Here is an 18,839-nt window from a genome sequence, read left to right on the forward strand (position 1 = left end):
TATCCTTCAAAAGCTGAACATACAAAAGCTTTCTGCAGGTATGGAAAGCAGACTGAACCCCCTGAAGACAAAAACAGGATTTCTTAATAACCTCTGGGCCATATAGACTTTAGAGGAGATATTTAGTCAATTCTTGTATTAATATTTTAGATGGTAAAGAAATGCAGTACTAAGCTATTATACCGAATCTGATAGTCAGAACCACAAATAAAATTATTACCAACTCAGAATTTTTCAGTTTCATATATTTTGATGAACATACAACAAAATAACCAAAGAGGTCACAGCATAGTATAAATACCTCTGGGCCTTCCTGATCTACGCACATTTCCTTACTGCTACAGAACACTTTTCCTTCCCAGAACCCACCAGAAAATCTATCCTATGCACAAATTCTAAAGTTGTTTGTACCGATGCTTTTATTCTACCTACTGATGCCCTCAGGTACTACCTAATACAAGACTTGCTGTAACAAGTGTTCTTTTACTGTGATTGCAATTACATTTGTTTTGTTCATTTAATATACATAGTCCTGTGTTTCACAGAAAGACATTGCTCCTTTTCTAAGAGTTTGCAGCTTCTGACAAACATTGCAATATAGGCACAAAATAAAACAGAAAATCAAATGAGTTTTTGGTATCTTTGTCAGTTGATGCTTTAATCTGGTGACGTAAGAAAGCATCTTAACTGCATTAAATGAAATGTCAAGTCATTTGCATTTTTTTTCCCACAGACATTCCTTATCTGCAGTGCTAGTACAGTCCTGGTGTTATTTGCTGGAATAGGCAAGAATAGAATAGATAAGAACAGGATAGAATAAACAAGAATTGGATAGAATAGAATAAAATAGATGAGGAGAGGAGAGGAGAGGAGAGGAGAGGAGAGGAGAGGAGAGGAGAGGAGAGGAGAGGAGAGGAGAGGAGAGGAGAGGAGAGGAGAGGAGAGGAGAGGAGAGGAGAGGAGAGGAGAGGAGAGGAGAGGAGAGGAGAGGAGAGGAGAGGAGAGGAGAGGAGAGGAACAGAATACTTTGAAGAGACTTACAAAGATCAAGTCCAACTGCCTGAATGTCTCAAGACTAATGAAAACTTAAAGCAAATTATTAAGGGCATTATTCAAATATCTTTTGAATATTGGCAGGCGTGGGACAACAACCATCTCTCTAGGAAGCCTGTTCCAATGTTTGACCACCCTCATGGTAAAGAAATTTTTCCTAATACCCAGTCTGAACCTCCCCTGGTTCAGCTTTGTGCCATTCCCACACATCATGTCATTGGTTAACAGGGAGAAGAGACTAGAACCATTTCCCCTCCTCAGGAAATTGTAGAGAGCAATTAGGTCACCTCTTAACCTTCTTTTCTTCAAAACAGACAAACTAATACATTTTTCTAACCTACCTATATCCATTCGCAAGGCCTCTCATCCATCCTGAAAGTCAGTGGCACCTCCCAGTTTAGTATCATCAGCAAAATTGCTAAGAATGCATTCAACTCCTGCATCCAGATCATTGATGAAAATGTTGAACAACACTGGCCCTAGAAATAAGCAGTGGGGCACATTGCTAGTGACCAGCTGCCAGGGAGATGTAGCCCCATTTACTACAATCCTTTGAGTTCTGCCTGCCGTTCAGCCAGTTCATTGCCCAACATAGTGTGAACTTGTTCAGCTCACTGTTGGACAACTTCAGAAGGATACTTGTCCTCTGTATATTCAATCCACAATGCATGTTACACTCACACAATTTTTAGAGCTGCAGGAGCTTAACTTCTACTGCAGAAACTGATATTTTCAATTCAGGAGTCCTCTTATTCTGTCAAGATGGTAAATGCCATATAAAGCTAGACCAGACTATTACATAGCAGCACAGAAGTCTGTTTAAAGATCATCTGTTATAGTTGTGTTTAAATCTCCTAGACTAGAACTTCTGTATGTTTCATTGCAAGTGACTGGAAGATGCACCAATGCATAGCTTTGGGCTGTCAGATCACAGGAAGAAGATGAATGAGCATGACAAGTTATAAAGAAAAGATTATTTTTCCCAGGTGATAGTAGAGTTTTTTTATTTGTTTGTTTGTTTGTTTTTGATGGTTGCGGTGATGGTGGTGATGTGTTGTTAGGTTGTTGTTGTTTGTTCATTTTTTTATTTTTATTTTTTTGCTGTTGTTTGTTCTTGTTAGTTTGTTCATCTTTGGACTTCAGACAGAAAAATGTGTATGACAGGGAAAGAGGCTTCTGTTACATAAATAACAATATGAAAATAAAATGTTAACATGACAAGAATGGGACACGGGACCAGCTGGAATGGACAATCCTAACATCTTCTGTGTAGATGAAAATCCTGCAGATTTTGTCTCAGAAACTAGAAAAGCTTTCCCATTCACGAAGCTATGAATCTAAGCCCAAAATATTAATGAAAAATATGGAGATATTCTTCCTGGAAGCAAGTACTTGTGGAAAGGCATTCATCTAGAAAAATCATAACTATAATCCATCAAGAGTGCATAGTAGGCATTCTGCATAGCTCCGATAAAGCTTATGAATGGCTCAATCAAAGATTGGTGTGACATGCATAGCAAAGTGAAGAACTGTTGCATATTATCAGAAGCTGGCATTGTCAGACATGTCAAAAGGAAAAAAAATAAAATAAAAATTCTTTAAGCGATCTTCATCCCCTTTTAAGAATCCTTCCCTGGAGTCTTGATGAATATCGTTGGTTCATTCTATGACCACCAGAAAAGGCAAAAATGAGTGGCTGTGGTCAGATTACAAATTATTGTCTCTGCAGAAGCAGTCATTTTTCTAATGCAGAGGCTGAAAGAGTGGCAGAAGATGTCACTGACTACAAAAGGTGGATGAAGATACTGTCAGGAAAAAAGGACAAAATTATTTATTCTAGTTTCTAAGGATTTGTGTAACTAAATCTGTCAAATCTCTTAGGCTCAGAGATTGAAAGTGACATTTAAGTGAAGGTTACTACTATGGTGAAAGTGCAAGTGATTAAATTACAAAATTGCTGTACTTGTCTTCCATGGATAACCCAATATATAATCTGATAATTACCTATCTAAATGAGAAATTAGCATTTTGTTGGATTTTATTATTTTTGGGAGAGTAGCATTGAGCAAGAGTTTGAAGCAGTCATAGAACATATCCAATGAGTCAATAATAATTTACATTCCATGAGGAATTTGTAGAGAAGTATCTAGCCAAGGAATTCCAAAGACAAGGTGGCTTACACAAACATTTACTTAGATCTTGATGTCCATCTTCTTAATTCCTGTTAAGTATCAGAACATTCAGAAGTGTTGACAGAGGTCATTTGAAGTGGTGGACAAGTTTAGAATGCGAGAAAATAGAAAGATAAGGCAGCATGAAAATCAGTGAAGAATCAGAATGTCAATGTTACTGATGCATTTCTTTCTTGGAAAATACAGCAAATTTAGATTTACCTATCAGACTGTCTTTCCAGAAAGGAAATATAAAAACTGTTCTCATCATGATATGAGGCAAGATTATTTTAGAAAGCTGACTGGTTCTTCAGCTGTATATCAGGGTCAGGTCAATGCAGTGATAGGTGGATTATTAGTTGTGACAAACTCTCAAAGATTGAATCACCATCTTTAGAAAAGGGAAACAAATCAAAGAAAATGTGGAATTATTGGGGGAACCTATCTACAAATTTCAGGCAATTCAAAGGGAAAAACTGCATAATGTAGTTGAAATACAGAGAGATGAAGGAGGAAATTTATCGCAATCCCTTAAATGTGGAGGCCATTGTAGGTTGACATATGTGAATGTCTAAACTTTCAAAGGACTTCCAGAATATTATAGAAGTGTTCAGAAAAAAGCAGTGACATTCTCGTTAAAACAAAACAAAACAACCTGGAAAGTTAACAAGATAATTCTGTCTGAAAATTATGAGAAGCTTTAAGCAGGTAAAGACATTCTTGTCCTTATGTCCTGTCTTTGCTGTTCCAAACTTGGATTAAATATTTGAGCACATCTCCAATATATGAGATGTGTTTATGCAATTTGGAATAGATAGAGAAAAAAAAAAAAAAAAAGCCACCTTTCAATTTTCTTAAGCAAAAATATTACTTCATTTGAGCAAATGTTTTCTATGACAGAGAAAGTATACTTTCAAGCAGCAGAACCATTACCTGGCTGATTTCAAATGGAGACATCTGTCATACTAGTTCTCTTTAATTTGGTTTCAGACAATGAAAGGAATATATTCTAAATTGCTATAATAGAACATTCTGTTTCAGAAACATAATGCGAGAGATGTTTGTATCAAAGGTAAAGCGTACATATCAAAATAGATTATTTTATTTTTATTTTTTGTACTTTTTAGTAAATGGGAGGTTTACATTTAAATTATGCCAATATATTTTTCTTTTCTTTTTTTCTTTCCTTTTTTTTTTTTTTCAGTCATAGTTGCCAGTATGCAAGTTTTATTTCCTCAATTTGAGTAACCATACAGACACTTTTTTTTCACTTTTTTTTTTTTTTTTCTGAGTTCCTGATTCCATCACAGTACAAATAAGTCTAATTTGCCATTTTTACATTCTATAAAAATATTATTTTCTTATATAGCTTAAAATATATGTCTCATCATGTTACTAAAACTAGGGAATTTAAGTGAAGATGTTTTGGAAGTTTATCTCTTTAAGATACTCTACTGTCTGCCCTCTTCCTCTTCTGGAGGGTATTGTCTAGGTATCTGAACTGGATCTTGAATATATACAACCACAGACATCAGCTAGTTATATTATGTCATCCATTTTTATCACCATTTTTCCTGAGACACTAGTCTGTAAAATACTATTGCTGAAAAACCTACTCTTTCTCCATGTTGCCACTTTTGCTGAATGAACAGGAGTCTCCTCAGAGAATCAGGGTGGCCATATCATGGAAGAGTTGCATCTTAAACTGCCTCTGCTGAGGCATCTTTCTCCTCAGCATCTTTCTCCTCACATCTTTCTCCTCAGTTACAGTATGTCAATATTCCAATGCAGTATTTGCCTTGTCTAATTCAAGTGAATGGAACCTCATTCCTCTCTATTTTGAGGTTCTTAGGTCAACTGCAAAGCCTAAACTCAACAGGCTTACTGAAGAATGACATTTTAGCATAAATGTCCAATTTCCTGTGTTTCAGTAATTAAAAAAAATAATAATAACAAAAAATCTTTTTACTCTGGCTTTTAAATAAATTTATTGTGAACTATACTAGCATTAATAATTAACTTTAACAGTTGAATAAAAAAAAATGTAGAATGCTATAAGATTACCTTTGGATATTAGTTTAATGTTTTCTTTTGTATGTGTTGACAACATGGGATTAAGTAATGAATATACCCACCATGCTTGGTGGAGAATGCAGAATTGTTTAAAAAGCAGTCTGAACATTTTCATACATTATCAACCTTAAAATATATTACAGAAAAAGGAAATAAGCACAAGGATAATGTACAAGTAGTCTGTGAGTGCATAAAACTTCTTATGGTTAAATATCTATTGCTGATTTACATGTCATCTGCTATGCACTTTATGTTATATCTGAATTCTCTTTAAAAATGTATGCCATGGTGTGTATATAGGAGAAGTTCAGAGGATTTTTAATAATTCCCAGCTGTACAGCAATGTATTTATTAAACCCTTACTTATTCAGTAATATATTTATTATGTCTAATTAGGTCTCCAATCTGCAAAGCTTTCATAGGTTTCAGTTAGAAATACACCTCAAAAAATACATAAAATATATATTTAATTTGTACATTAAATGTATTAAAGAAGTTTCATTTGAAGAAAGTCTTTTGTTTTTGTTGTTGCTGTTATTTTGTTGTTCTTGTTTGTTTTGTTTAGTTTTTAATATATATAAATGCAATGCTTGTAAAAGGGGTGGATAACTTTTGAGAAATGTTCTCATGAGTTATACATCTATGAAAGGCATTTGCATATCACCATTCCCTAAGAGTACCTGTGATAATTAACAAGACCACAAGACCAAGCAGAGTTCACAAAAGCCCGGTCAAGAATCTTTTTACATTTATTTATTTATTTTGTCCTGTTTGAATATATTAGAATGAAAAACAGTGTTACAACTGAAAAGGTACAACTGAAAGGTCAGTATAAAGATTGCATTTATGTGGTGAAATCTCCCAGCATTATATGTATGGATCAAATTTAGGAACAATTACCGGAAATTATTTATTATATTATTATATCAATTATTATATCTTTGTGCATTAGATTGCATACACGTTTATAAAGTTTTATCATTATTTTAAAAAACTTTAGCTAAAGCTAAAAGAAAATATATTTTAAATACAAACATAATAGATACTCTGAAACACAATGTGCACAGGAAAAAAAAAATCATGATTAGAATGGAATTTTTAGAACATTTCCCAATCAATGAGAGCAAATACCTCCATAGAAATGTAATACAGCCCAGATGACAATTACAAGCTATTATCAAATTATTATCAACCTTCAGTAGAATTTATTGACCTTCCAGAAGACTGGAATATGGTCTTTAACTCCATATGGTTAAGAGATATCATCCTTGTAAAAGAAATAGTTTACATCCTGTTAGGCAGAGCTGTTGAATATTAAAAGTAACAACTAAAAATAGAGAGGAAAAAAATTCTTGGTATTTATATACGTTGGTATTTACATACATATTTATGTGTATATATATATACATATATATATACATGTATGTATATATATATACAGGAAACTGGATGAGTCAGAACCTCAGGATTACTGGACAATTATATTACTAGAATTAAGCACTCAGATAGTTTCATGCTCCCAAGTAGCCAGACTATCAGGAAACAATAAATGCAACCAAATGCAAAAGCTGCACTCTGCGTTCTGTGGAGCACAAAAATCACATTTCTGAGTGCAAAAATCAATATATATATTGTATACAGTACTATAAATAGAAATTGGAAGAACACAGTGAGCCAAGTGGAATTTTTTATGTTATATATTTAAAATATAATCATTTTAATTTCTGAATAAATCTAAAAGGGTACCAGTTTTGTTAAGATCTCCATCTTCAGTAATGACAATTTTGATGCTGTTATCAAAGGAAGTATTTTCGTTTGTTTGTTTTACTAAAACTTATACTGAGAAACATATTACTGCATTCATATAAATAAAATAACAGCTGTTTGTAATACATGTATCTGTAATATACCAGTTTTCAGAATATTGCTTGATCACACCAAATTGTATCTCACTGCTGAATGAAACATTGCAAAATATTTCTTCATGCTTCATCTCCAGGGATGAAGATTAATACTAATTATTAATACTATATAAATACTTAATAGTATTTACTAACCTTTGTAGATTTTAAGAGATAGAAAATAGATACTGAACATTTTATTTCTTTCTTTACTTACTGATTAGTCACAACAACAACAAAAAATTTGGGGGTCAAAAAAGTCAGATTCTGAGACAATGAGAATATGGTACAACATAACAAAGCTATTCATATTAAAAGAGATTTCAAAAATGCTGAGAATTGAGCTAAGTTGGGAGGATAGGCAAAGAAGAGTAACACTCATTCTACATAAATGGTATACTACAAATTCAATATAAAAAACACAACAGAGATCTACATTATAACATTATATTTTAGGTGCCATGAATTTTTGGATTAGAGTTTTGCTGTGTGGAAATAAAGGCTTATCTCCTCCTAACTTCATAGAATCATAGAATTGATCATAAAATCACAGAACAGAGATTGGTTTGAAAGGGACCTTAAAGATCATCCAGTTCCAACACCGCTGCCATGGGCGGGGACACCTCCCACCAGACCAGGTTGCTCAAAGCCCCATCCAACCCGGCCTTGAATGCTTCGAGGGATGGGACATCCACAGCTTTTCTGGGCAACCTGTTTTAGTGCCCCACTACCTTCATAGTAAAGAACTTCTGAATATCTAATCAACATCTATCTTACAGTTTAAAGCCATAATATTCTGGCTTATATATAATATAATATAATATGTAATAATATTCTACATTTTTATATAGAGAGGTTTTATTTCTGGCTCTGTGGCAGTCATGGAATGGGAAGTAGTTGTAATTATTCTGTTTTATAGTTGGGAAAGTCAGGAACAGAAATAATTCCCAAGCTGATCCTGCTGTATTGGCTGTGAAAGGCATGAGGAAGGAAGGAAAGTAGGACAAACAAGGAAGATATAATGGCGTGATCTGGCTTCTGATCTTCCCTATGCCAGCATAGCACTTCAGAACATGCCACTTTCACACTGATGTTATTTAAAACACAAATATTACAACTTATTTCATCAAGTACCATGTAGACCTTCAGCTATCTTTGAAATATGGGATGTGTAGATGTAAACTTGAGTTTTATCCCAATTCTTGTCATTGGTAGAGGAATGCAGTAAAGCAAAATGATGTATTCTGTGGTTCATTAACAAGGCTTGTATTTATCATGATGTTTCACTACCTGAACACCTTTGCAAATGTGTCTTTACAATGTATCTATGCTTTTATTTTCTGTATGTGCCAAGTGACTATAACTCAGAGTCTCATCTCCCTGTTCAATAGCTCTGAAGTCTCAGAAAATAAAATGATTTTAAAAAAATTACAGAATCAAAATTTTATAATATATTTAAATTCATTTTTGCTAGAGAGTGTTCTCAATCTAAAAAGTCTTTTACTTTAAGAGAAAATAAAAATAATGTATTGATATGGAAACCTATTATTCATATTTTTTTCCTACTGGAAATATTTCATCACAAATTATGCTTCATTTTCTGTGGCTAAGGACTCCCAAGCATGCCTTTGTTTTAACTTTAGTTCTTATTTTGACCTTGTTAACCTTGAAATCTCTTTCCTCTAAAGTATAATTTTCTCACTCTAATTTTTTTTTTCACACAGAATCACAGAATTTCTAGGTTGGAAGAGACCTCAAGATCATCGAGTCCAACCTCTGACCTAACGCTAGCAGTCCCCACTAAACCATATCCCTAAGCTCTACATCTAAACGACTTTGAAGACTTCCAGGGATGGTGACTCTACCACTTCCCTGTGCAGCCTGTTCCAATGCCTAACAACCCTTTCAGTAAAGAAGTTCTTCCTAACATCTAATCTAAAACTCCCCTGGCGCAACTTAAGCCCATTCCCCCTCGTCCTTTCACCAGGCACGTGGGAGAACAGACCAACCCCCACCTCGCTACAGCCTCCCTTGATTCCTACCCAAATAAGTTCAAAGAAGAAGAAAATGAATATATCACCTTTTGAATCTTCATAAATTCTTTTCAAATGTTATTTAACTTATTTAAAGTGTAAGAGGAAGAATGATTAAATTACATCTCCACTTGAAAAAAAAATTAAAGTAATATTTTCCATTTCACTTATATTTTCTAAGGACTCACACTCCTTCCAGCAAACCCCCTTTTGAGCTATATACTTCCCTCAAGCTTGCAATGAATATAAATAACTGCCATAAATTTTGCCAGCAAACTGCTGAAGGAATTCAAACTGCAAAAGTAAGGATGCTTTAAGGTACTGCTGTGTCCATTACTTCATATACAGCACTAGCACGTGTGTGTCTGCAAGGGTCTCAATAACACTATACACATGGTTTATGTAGATGGTGGAGCTTGTACATGCTTCTGATTCTTCTTGAAATAAATGTGTACTTAATTGAATTAAGGTTCAGAAAGAGGCATTAGTAAAGGAGAAATTGTGCAGGGTACTCAATGAGCCAAGTCATATCAGCAGTAGGCTTAAGATGGTGTTAGACAAGAGACAAATCTATGAGCTATTTTTAATTTCCCTATAACAACGTAAGATCATTCTTTAATAGATACGGGTGTTTAAATAAATATATATTAATATGTGATTATGAAGGTATACCTAATTGTGCATAAAATAGTTTTTAAAGTATACAGTTACAGCTATAATATACAAATGTAGATTAAGAATGTTCAGATAAATATCTATTACACACGTTAAGCTAGCTGAGAATTAGACTATTATTCTACACTATAATCTTTATTCATTATTCAAGGCCAGGTTGGATGGAGCCTAGGCCAACCTGATCTGGTGGGTGGCATCCCTGCCCATTGCAGAGGGGTTGGAGTTAGATGATCTTTAAGGTTCCTTCCAACCCATTCTATGATTCATTATATGGCAAAGGTTGCAAAAACTTCTGTCATTCAAGAAACTACAAGTTTTAAACCTCAAAAGCAGTGCCATGCAGAAATAACTGAAGGAGGTGGTACAGCAGAAACAGTATAGTCGACTAATGCAGGCCTCAGCTACACCTATAAGCTCCTGCCAAATTATAAAATGAGAAAGTCTGAAACATTACCATTACAAGCATTTCATTGGTACCCTTCTGGCACAACTTGCCATACTGCCAGTGAAACACTCACTATTCCTTCTTTGGATAAAAACAAATTATCTCAAAACTTCAGTTTAAAATAATCATGTTTAAATTGGTATTCTTAGAACAAACTGAAGAACAGTCAGATGAAAGAGTACCAGAAGAGCTTTTGGGACAACAACACAAAAGAGAAGAAGAGACAAACAGGTCATTGGTAGTAGCATCTTCAAAAGCTAGTTGTCTGTTAAATGAATGCTTTTCCACAGCTGTTGGTCTTTACTAATGAGGCTACTTTGATTTTAGTACCTGAGATAGCATAGCAACAAGTATACACCTGAGCTGGCACTGAAAAGCCTAGCTCAAGTAACGCTTCCACAGCTGTCCTGAGCCGCATGATGGCAGGATCCACAGCTAGGTTAGCCAAACAACTACTGAAACCACCTACCATCTGCTAGATACCCATTTCATACTTATCTTTAGCTTACTCCTTATAGACCATTTTTGGGGGCATTCTATTCCTCTTCCATGTGTACCTTCTTATTTTATGAAGAAACTACAGGTAGTCATTATCAAAAATGCTCTAAATAAAACAATGAGATCAGATCACAGTATCTATTTATTTTTTTTTTCCCCATGTAATTTGAGAAACAACTTCGAAGCCTCCTAAGTTCTGGTTTACCTATTGGCTCTGAGAAGCTATTTTGCTGTGGAACAATTACAGTACAAAAGTGATTCCATAAATGTTGGTACACAAAAGATTGATCAACAAAATTTACATACATGTAAGTTTGGGCAGCAGTTGAAAAGTAGTCCTGGAGGCTTTGGGAGAATAAAGAAAGAAAGAGGTGCCTACACACCTTTCTGAACCTGAGTCAGAGGATTTAAAATGCTAAGAAAAGCTGAGAAAATCCTTAAAAATTTGGCATTTACAAACCTGAAACTTGTAATTACAGAATAAGTACACCTATCAACCAATCCAAATGATTGGATTGTCCAGATTAAGTAATATATGTGTAATGGTATATAAATTCTCTCTATAGTTAGAATTGAATTCCACCAACATTAGGAAAAGTTTTCAGGAAACATAATTTCTATAAGATTTCATTTTTTTAAATTTATTTCATAAATATTTTTTCATCCTAAATACTTACATTTTGAAAGTTTATGTGAATTACTATTTAAATATTTATTCTTTTAATAGTTTGATTTTTGCATTCATAATAAATTTCTACATACAGTCATATTTGAAAGTAAAATCCAAAATATTGAAACATTTTAATATAACTTCATCCCTTAATTTCATTTTTGTCTAAAAATTGAAGTCAGCAAGTTTCAAAGAACAATTTTTATTCCTACAATAACGTTTTCTGACAAGAAAACAGAATAACATTTTCAGAAAATTTTCAAGTATTTTTAGTGATTTCTATAATAACAATGCCAGCGGTTTGTTTTATGTTGCAGTTTAATAAAATAAAATAAAATAAAATAAAATAAAATAAAATAAAATAAAATAAAATAAAATAAAATAAAATAAAATAAAAATAAAATAAAATAAAATAAAATAAAATAAAATAATAAAACAAATTTTTACACTACCAATGATCGTGCTTAAAATTGAATTAATCCTTTTCAAGGTATCCTGGTTAACAAAAATTGCACTAATGATGTCCGCTAGAATGAGAAACACAAACCTTCTTTTTCAATATGAGCACTTGGCTATCTTATTTGTTAACTTCCAGCCATACAAGAAGCTTATCTTCACTATAAACTCCCAGCCAAGTATAATTAAATCAGGAAAGTAAATTGTAAGACTTTTCTTGAAGCTCTCAGTCTGGATATTTGTGTATATCCAGATTTTTATATCCAGTCTTTGATTCTCTGCTAGATCCTAATTGTTAGAATTAGAAGAGGGTATGCACAGGAATGGAAAAGTGTCCACTACTTTCAAGCACTACTGCTTTTCCATTCATTGCAGAAATTATCTGGTGATTCCCACTCTTTGCAATTGGACCAGGATAAAACTGGGGGGCTGACAAAACCGTAAGTTGGTAAAGCTGTAAAGATATTAATACCAAAGAACTGAACATCTGAATGAATTATTCCCAGATTTTTTTTTTAATTAATAAGTCAATAAAATTATAGGCTAATTAAAACATATTTATGAGATAATTGTATCACATCTGTGGTGTTTTCTGTTTTGTACCTGATTATATCTATTAAAAAAAATATATATATTCATATGATTGTGGTAAAAATTTCGAAGAAAGCCTTACTAAATCAGTCAGAAGGTAATGTGTATTCAGAATAGACTTTCTGAGTACCTGGGAAATTTTTACACAGCACAAAAGAGGTGGGGTTGTTGAACTCATACTTTGTACCGTGGCTGGTTTTTTTTCATAAAGTGGTAACATTGTAACTTTGATAATGAGGTTATGTTGTTCAGAAGATGAGAAGAAACCTTGTGAACACAAATCTAACAGGATCATTTAAGAGCTTTGAAATCATTATCTTCATTACTGCCTAAAGACATAATTCATCACTTTCAATGGAAGCCAGCAGTGGCATTTCTCTTCTATCACTTTCTGAGCTTCAGTTTTTATACTTTGTTTTTATATGCTACATATCTTTGAACTAAAAAGATTACTGCATAACAGCAGAAAAGCGCAACACATTATACAAAATGGCCTGCTTTTATTTTTGTTTTTAGGGACAATATTCTATTATCAAGTATAAGAAATGCTGGTAGGTACTTCATATGACTGTGTCCTTTGGGGACCCATATCACGGGTCCTTTGGGGACCCAAGAGTTGAACTCTGTGATCTTTGTGGTCCCTTCCAACTCAGGATATTCCATAGTTCTATGATTTTATGACTGTTTTCATCACAATACAGTAGATAGAATCTTGGCCATCAGATTCTTATATTGCATTATTTATGGTAAATTATAATAATGACCAGTAAAAATTAATGGGATCTTTTAAGTGATGTGAGATCACCCTCCACAGGAAATACTGTAGAATGCAGAATTCCTTTATAGGAATTATATTCCAAGCAAGTTCTAAAAATACCTCAATGCACTGGTATATTTTTTCCAAGCATTACGCAGTATTCTTCACCTGTAGTACATCCTGTTCAGTCACTCCATGTTTATCAAAATCATAAAACCAATAACTCCTTGAAAACAATGAAACGTACCTAGATTTTCATTTCCCAAATATCTCAAATGATGCTTTTAAAAATAAATAAATAGAGAATTGTGACATAAGGTGTTTCCATATTACACAATTTTTGCAAGGTCATAAGTCATACATAGCCTTCATCAATTTTCCTCCCTGGCTATAAGTTTTGTAGATGATAAATATGTTTGGAAAATCAGCTACTGCTATATTGTCACTCCTTTCCTTTCCTTTCCTTTCCTTTCCTTTCCTTTCCTTTCCTTTCCTTTCCTTTCCTTTCCTTTCCTTTCCTTTACGCTCCTTTCCTTTCCTTTCCTTTACGCTCCTTTCCTTTCCTTTACGCTCCTTTCCTTTCCTTTCCTTTCCTTTCCTTTCCTTCCTTTCCTTTCCTTTCCTTCCTTTCCTCTCCTCTCCTCTCCTCTCCTCTCCTCTCCTCTCCTCTCCTCTCCTCTCCTCTCCTCTCCTCTCCTCTCCTCTCCTCTCCTCTCCTCTCCTCTCCTCTCCTCTCCTCTCCTCTCCTCTCCTCTCCTCTCCTCTCCTCTCCTCTTTTATTTCTCTTCCTTTTAATATACTGAAGACACAAACTAAACATTTAAATTATTTCATAGAAAAAGTGCAATAATATATCCTTTCTACATTCAAACCAAGAGTGATCCACCATAATAAGTTTTTTTCTCTCACATAAGTCTAGACAGAAGGTAATTAAAAAACATATATTACTGTTCCTAAATAAAAGTCCCAGGAATTAGGAATTTGTCTATGTTAACTTCAGAAAGAAATACCTCTAGTATGGGTAGTGATGAACCTGTTTATTGTCTCCCAGTCCTAGGCATTTGGCCTCTGCATGGAAATAGACAGATGACACAGCCAGATAATTCAATACAATCTTTTGGCTTTGGTAAGACATAAAAGATACATTAAAAGTAGAAATTAAAAACATGAAGATCAAAGAAAATCTACCTGTCCTTATAGATAAATGGCTGCAATCAGGAATCTGTGAGAGGTAAGCAAAAATTCTCTACAGGTGTCTATCCTCTACAGAGAAGAGATTAATTCCCATAAACTAATTTAAAGGGAATAGCTATTGCCCCTTTGTTTTAGTGATTCAATGGCATTGCTTTTTCTCCATTCTCCTCTGCTCGGCCCACGCCTGTACAATAGCTTACTATACTCTAACCTGACTTTCCTTTTTTCTTCAGAACATTGCTTCATCACCCTTCCTGAGTGATCTAGAGTGCACCACAACATTCCATTTTTCATGTTTTTTCCCCTTTTTATTCTCTATCCCACTTGAGAATCCTTCTGAAGTTACTGTCCTCTTAGAAGATTATCCCATACATCTGGAAAAACATGACAAACCCTGTTCCTTTTCCTAGTTCATCAGCTGGATGCTGACTTCTAGCAATAGCTGCATATACAGCTGATCTCTGATTAAAGCACTGCAGCAACTTTCTGAAGTGAGTAGCACTCTGGAATTTCAAAATGCTGTGTTTCAAGCAGACTATGAAGTTTGGAAGTAGGTATTTGTCAGCACAGTTCCTGTTTTTAAATTGGACTTGTGATCAGCTTTTAGCAAGGCATCTGTAGCTGCTCAATAAATATAGTAGTAACACTGCCTAACAGTTCCCATTATGATTTCTACAGCTTTTCTCTGTTCTACATCCTGCAGTGACATTGGGCAGGATACTTCACACAGAAATATATAGCAGAAACATTAGAGCACAGATTCTCAATGTGATTTGTTCAGATCCCAGTACCCAACAGATACTGATGTGAATGTTGGAGAAGGGCAGCAGCAGCCTGGGGTTTTGCAGCAGGCCAGGAGCCAGCATGGTTGGAGGCAGCCCACCACCTCCACCTCCCCTCACACCCAGAGGCTGCTCAAAGACACTTCTGGCTCCAGAGTTTCTGCTGCTCCTCAGCACCTCAGCAGGAAAGGGGCAGCAGCTCTGCACAGCCTCTGAAGAGAAGACAAAGAGATGGGTATTTGTCAGGTGTGAGGGGGCAATTATTATTGCTTTTTGACATGCCTTTGGGCACTAGTAACATACACACCATAACTTGAGACCCTTTCTAATACACACCTGAAGGAGTGTGAATATAATTTATTACATTTACATTTTATTGTTTCCTTCAAACTGTGAAAACATTGATCATCTCATGATTAAATCCTGTAGTTTATACTTGGTAAACTAGTTTTATTGCTTGACTGAATTTCAGAGTTATTTTGGAGAGGTAAAAGTATGTAAATTGTCTATAATGAAACAAATGTTTTTCATTTGGTTGTTTGGTTTGGTTTTTTTTTGGTGCTGTTTAATTGTTTTTAATTGTCACAGTGTTCATAAATAATCAGTATTAAATGAACTATCTAGTAGAACAATATATTCATTTTTACCATTTCAAAGCCCCAAATCTTGGGATTTCTCTCCCACCTTATAGTAAGAAAACCCCCAAATTAAAAATTATAAGCAAATATCCCTTGAAGACAATCAATATATTTTATTTATATCAACATCACTTTTTAAAGTTTTTATAACTATCCATTATTTTATATCTAATTGTTTTATCCATAACATTTTCTTTCTGGTAAAGAGGAAAAAAAAAGTTACATAAACATTAAGAAAATATTCAACATTATGTATGGGATTTTTTCTTATATGGGACAAAGTGAAACCTGGAGATAGATGACAACTTGTAGATGAAATTTATTTAATCTGTCAATTCAAGTTTGTGTTGTTGGATTTAACTGGAATATCTAGTGGCATGAGAATAGAGTAAATCAATGAATAAATTGAAAGTTAACTGATTAGATGATGCACTGAAATACCTGGCTAACATTCTCGAAAAAATTACTGTCAACCTGATCTTAACATGAAAAATACAAGCATAGATACTGTTTTTAGCAATAGTAAGACAACATCAAAAGAGTTTACAGTCCTAAGAAATTCACAGATGATTATCTACTAAAACTAATCTGGCTACTTACATTTTCAAATTTCTTTTTCTCATCTTTATTTCTGTGTTTTTAATTTTTATATCTCTAAAATGATCTTTCCTCTTTCAAGTGTTGATTATACTCAAGAAAACACTGATTTCTTCATTTCCCTTAAACATAAACTTGCATTCTCTTTTATAATTTCCAGTAAAAAAGCCCTCCAATATGCATTTACAATATTTCAACATGAAGACTATTAAAAATATGAAGACAAGCAAACTTTCTGAAATAAAAAAATACTGCTTATTTATCCTGCTTAATATATATATAGAGATAGATAGATAGATATAGAAAGAAAAAGAAAAAAAAATAGCCCATTTTGTAAACTATGAGATTATATTTGCAGTGTCTTGTTTTCCAATCTAAAATTATACTCCCTAATCAGTAAGTGGTTTGGTGATTTAATTATACCTGAGGTGTGGAAAAGTGTTTTCAGCCCAAGCATGAATTTAACCTGATCTAAACCGTTTAAATCAAACTATTCATACTGAAATTTACAAAAAATTCAGAAACAACAGCAAACATATACCTGTGGAGATATCTACTTTTCTAAGTAGAGGTTAGATACATATACAACAAAAACAGAACTTGTTTCTGTATCAGCCTAGTGGAAACCACTTTCAAAGCTGCTTTTCATTATTTACCTCCTACTCCCTGAAGATAAGATTGTTTTCTGAAACAATATTTTCATTAGAGTCCCAAGTGATTCTTTTTCATCTCATCTCTACTACAGAGCAAAATGAATTGTCATTTAATAGAGAAAATACATTGTCAAGCAAATCTGAAATTAAATCCTACTCAGAGAAGATAATCCAAGTAGTTCCTTCTTCACTTTTATGATTTTTATAGCTATAACACTTTTAAGAGTATTAGTGTCATTGTCTAATGACTGTACTCACTATAAAGCAAAAAGAGAAAGTGATTAATAAAACTGGGGGGGGGGGGGGAGATGGGGGTGGGGAATAATAAAACTGATGGGGCTAATTTATCTATAAAATAACATCAAGATCGAATGCGTAAGCCATATGCATCTCTCAGGTTTGAAATGAAACAGAAAAATACTACTACTATATGCTTTTTTAAGCAAGTTCACTCCAACAAAATGCAGCAATGATTTGCAATAAGTTAGCAGTGATCTGAGATCAAAGCACTGATGAGGATTTAAGCTCTGCTTGCAAGTTCAACAACAGCAAGAAAACACTTAGATGGGATTTTCTGTTTTTCTGAAGAAAAGCTGTTTCATGTATGAAAGATTTCTATTTTTATTTCTATTCCACTCTTGGAGAAAATATTTTTATTGGACTATGTTTTCATTGTGCTCCTTTACACTCATTCCCTGTGTACCAATTTTAAATGTCTGCCTTCGTGTTGGCTCTATGAAAAACCATAAAAGCCTGAGGATAGCAGGAGGGTTCTCACCGTCCACTCTGCACAGCAATGAGGCAGACTACCTAAGACAGAGAACCGGGAAGGCTGTTCACCGAATAAGACAAATGCTTTTTCTCCCCTAGATTGCTGTTTCTTCCAGGAGGTTTTTGAGGTTGCGTTAACCCCTGTCCATATAGAGTTCCTAATCATGAAGCAATTTGAAAAGATGTGAAATGTGCCCTGAAGCAGAGAATGACCTTGGGTTATTTATAAGCTCAATGACAGCAATCTTATTAAAGTTTGGGCCCATGACTGAAACATTCTCCTTTATGTTATGGTTAGTAGAAACCAACAGAGCTTTGGAAAGCAGCTCTACAAATAAAATATTAAATGAAAAAAAAAAAATCAAGTAATCATATCATCACAATAATTATGCAAAAGCTTCAATCATCTGGGATGCAAATTTCCAACACTCTGGGAACAACTTGGGCTCCATAAGGAGTCACAATCTCCTGTTGTAACTGAATATACTTATCACCTTAGGGTTCAATTACAACTATCATCTTGAAACTGGATTGATCCCTGAAGGAACTTAAAATGATAGATATTGTAGAACATTAGACATAAAGGGACTTTGTTGGTCATTGAGACCATTCCCTTGCCAGTACTAGAGCAGATAACCACACCACATAATCCATTGATCAAGCTCCATTTTTAAAGTTAGTTTTCTGGTGTTTGTTGTTTCCTCTCCTCTTTTCGCCTCCTGCTGTGATTCATTCTTTTCCTTCCCTAAACTGTAAAACCCAAATTCTTCAAATGGAAACCAATTATGTTTTGATTTTGAACATTTAAAGCACAGAATTTGAACAAATTACTAACTGATATAATCTTAATTTCCTTAAATAACTGATTTATTTTCATAAAA

This window comes from Aythya fuligula, chromosome 5 (assembly GCF_009819795.1).
Source record: "Aythya fuligula isolate bAytFul2 chromosome 5, bAytFul2.pri, whole genome shotgun sequence".
NCBI classification, from domain to species: Eukaryota; Metazoa; Chordata; class Aves; order Anseriformes; family Anatidae; genus Aythya; species Aythya fuligula.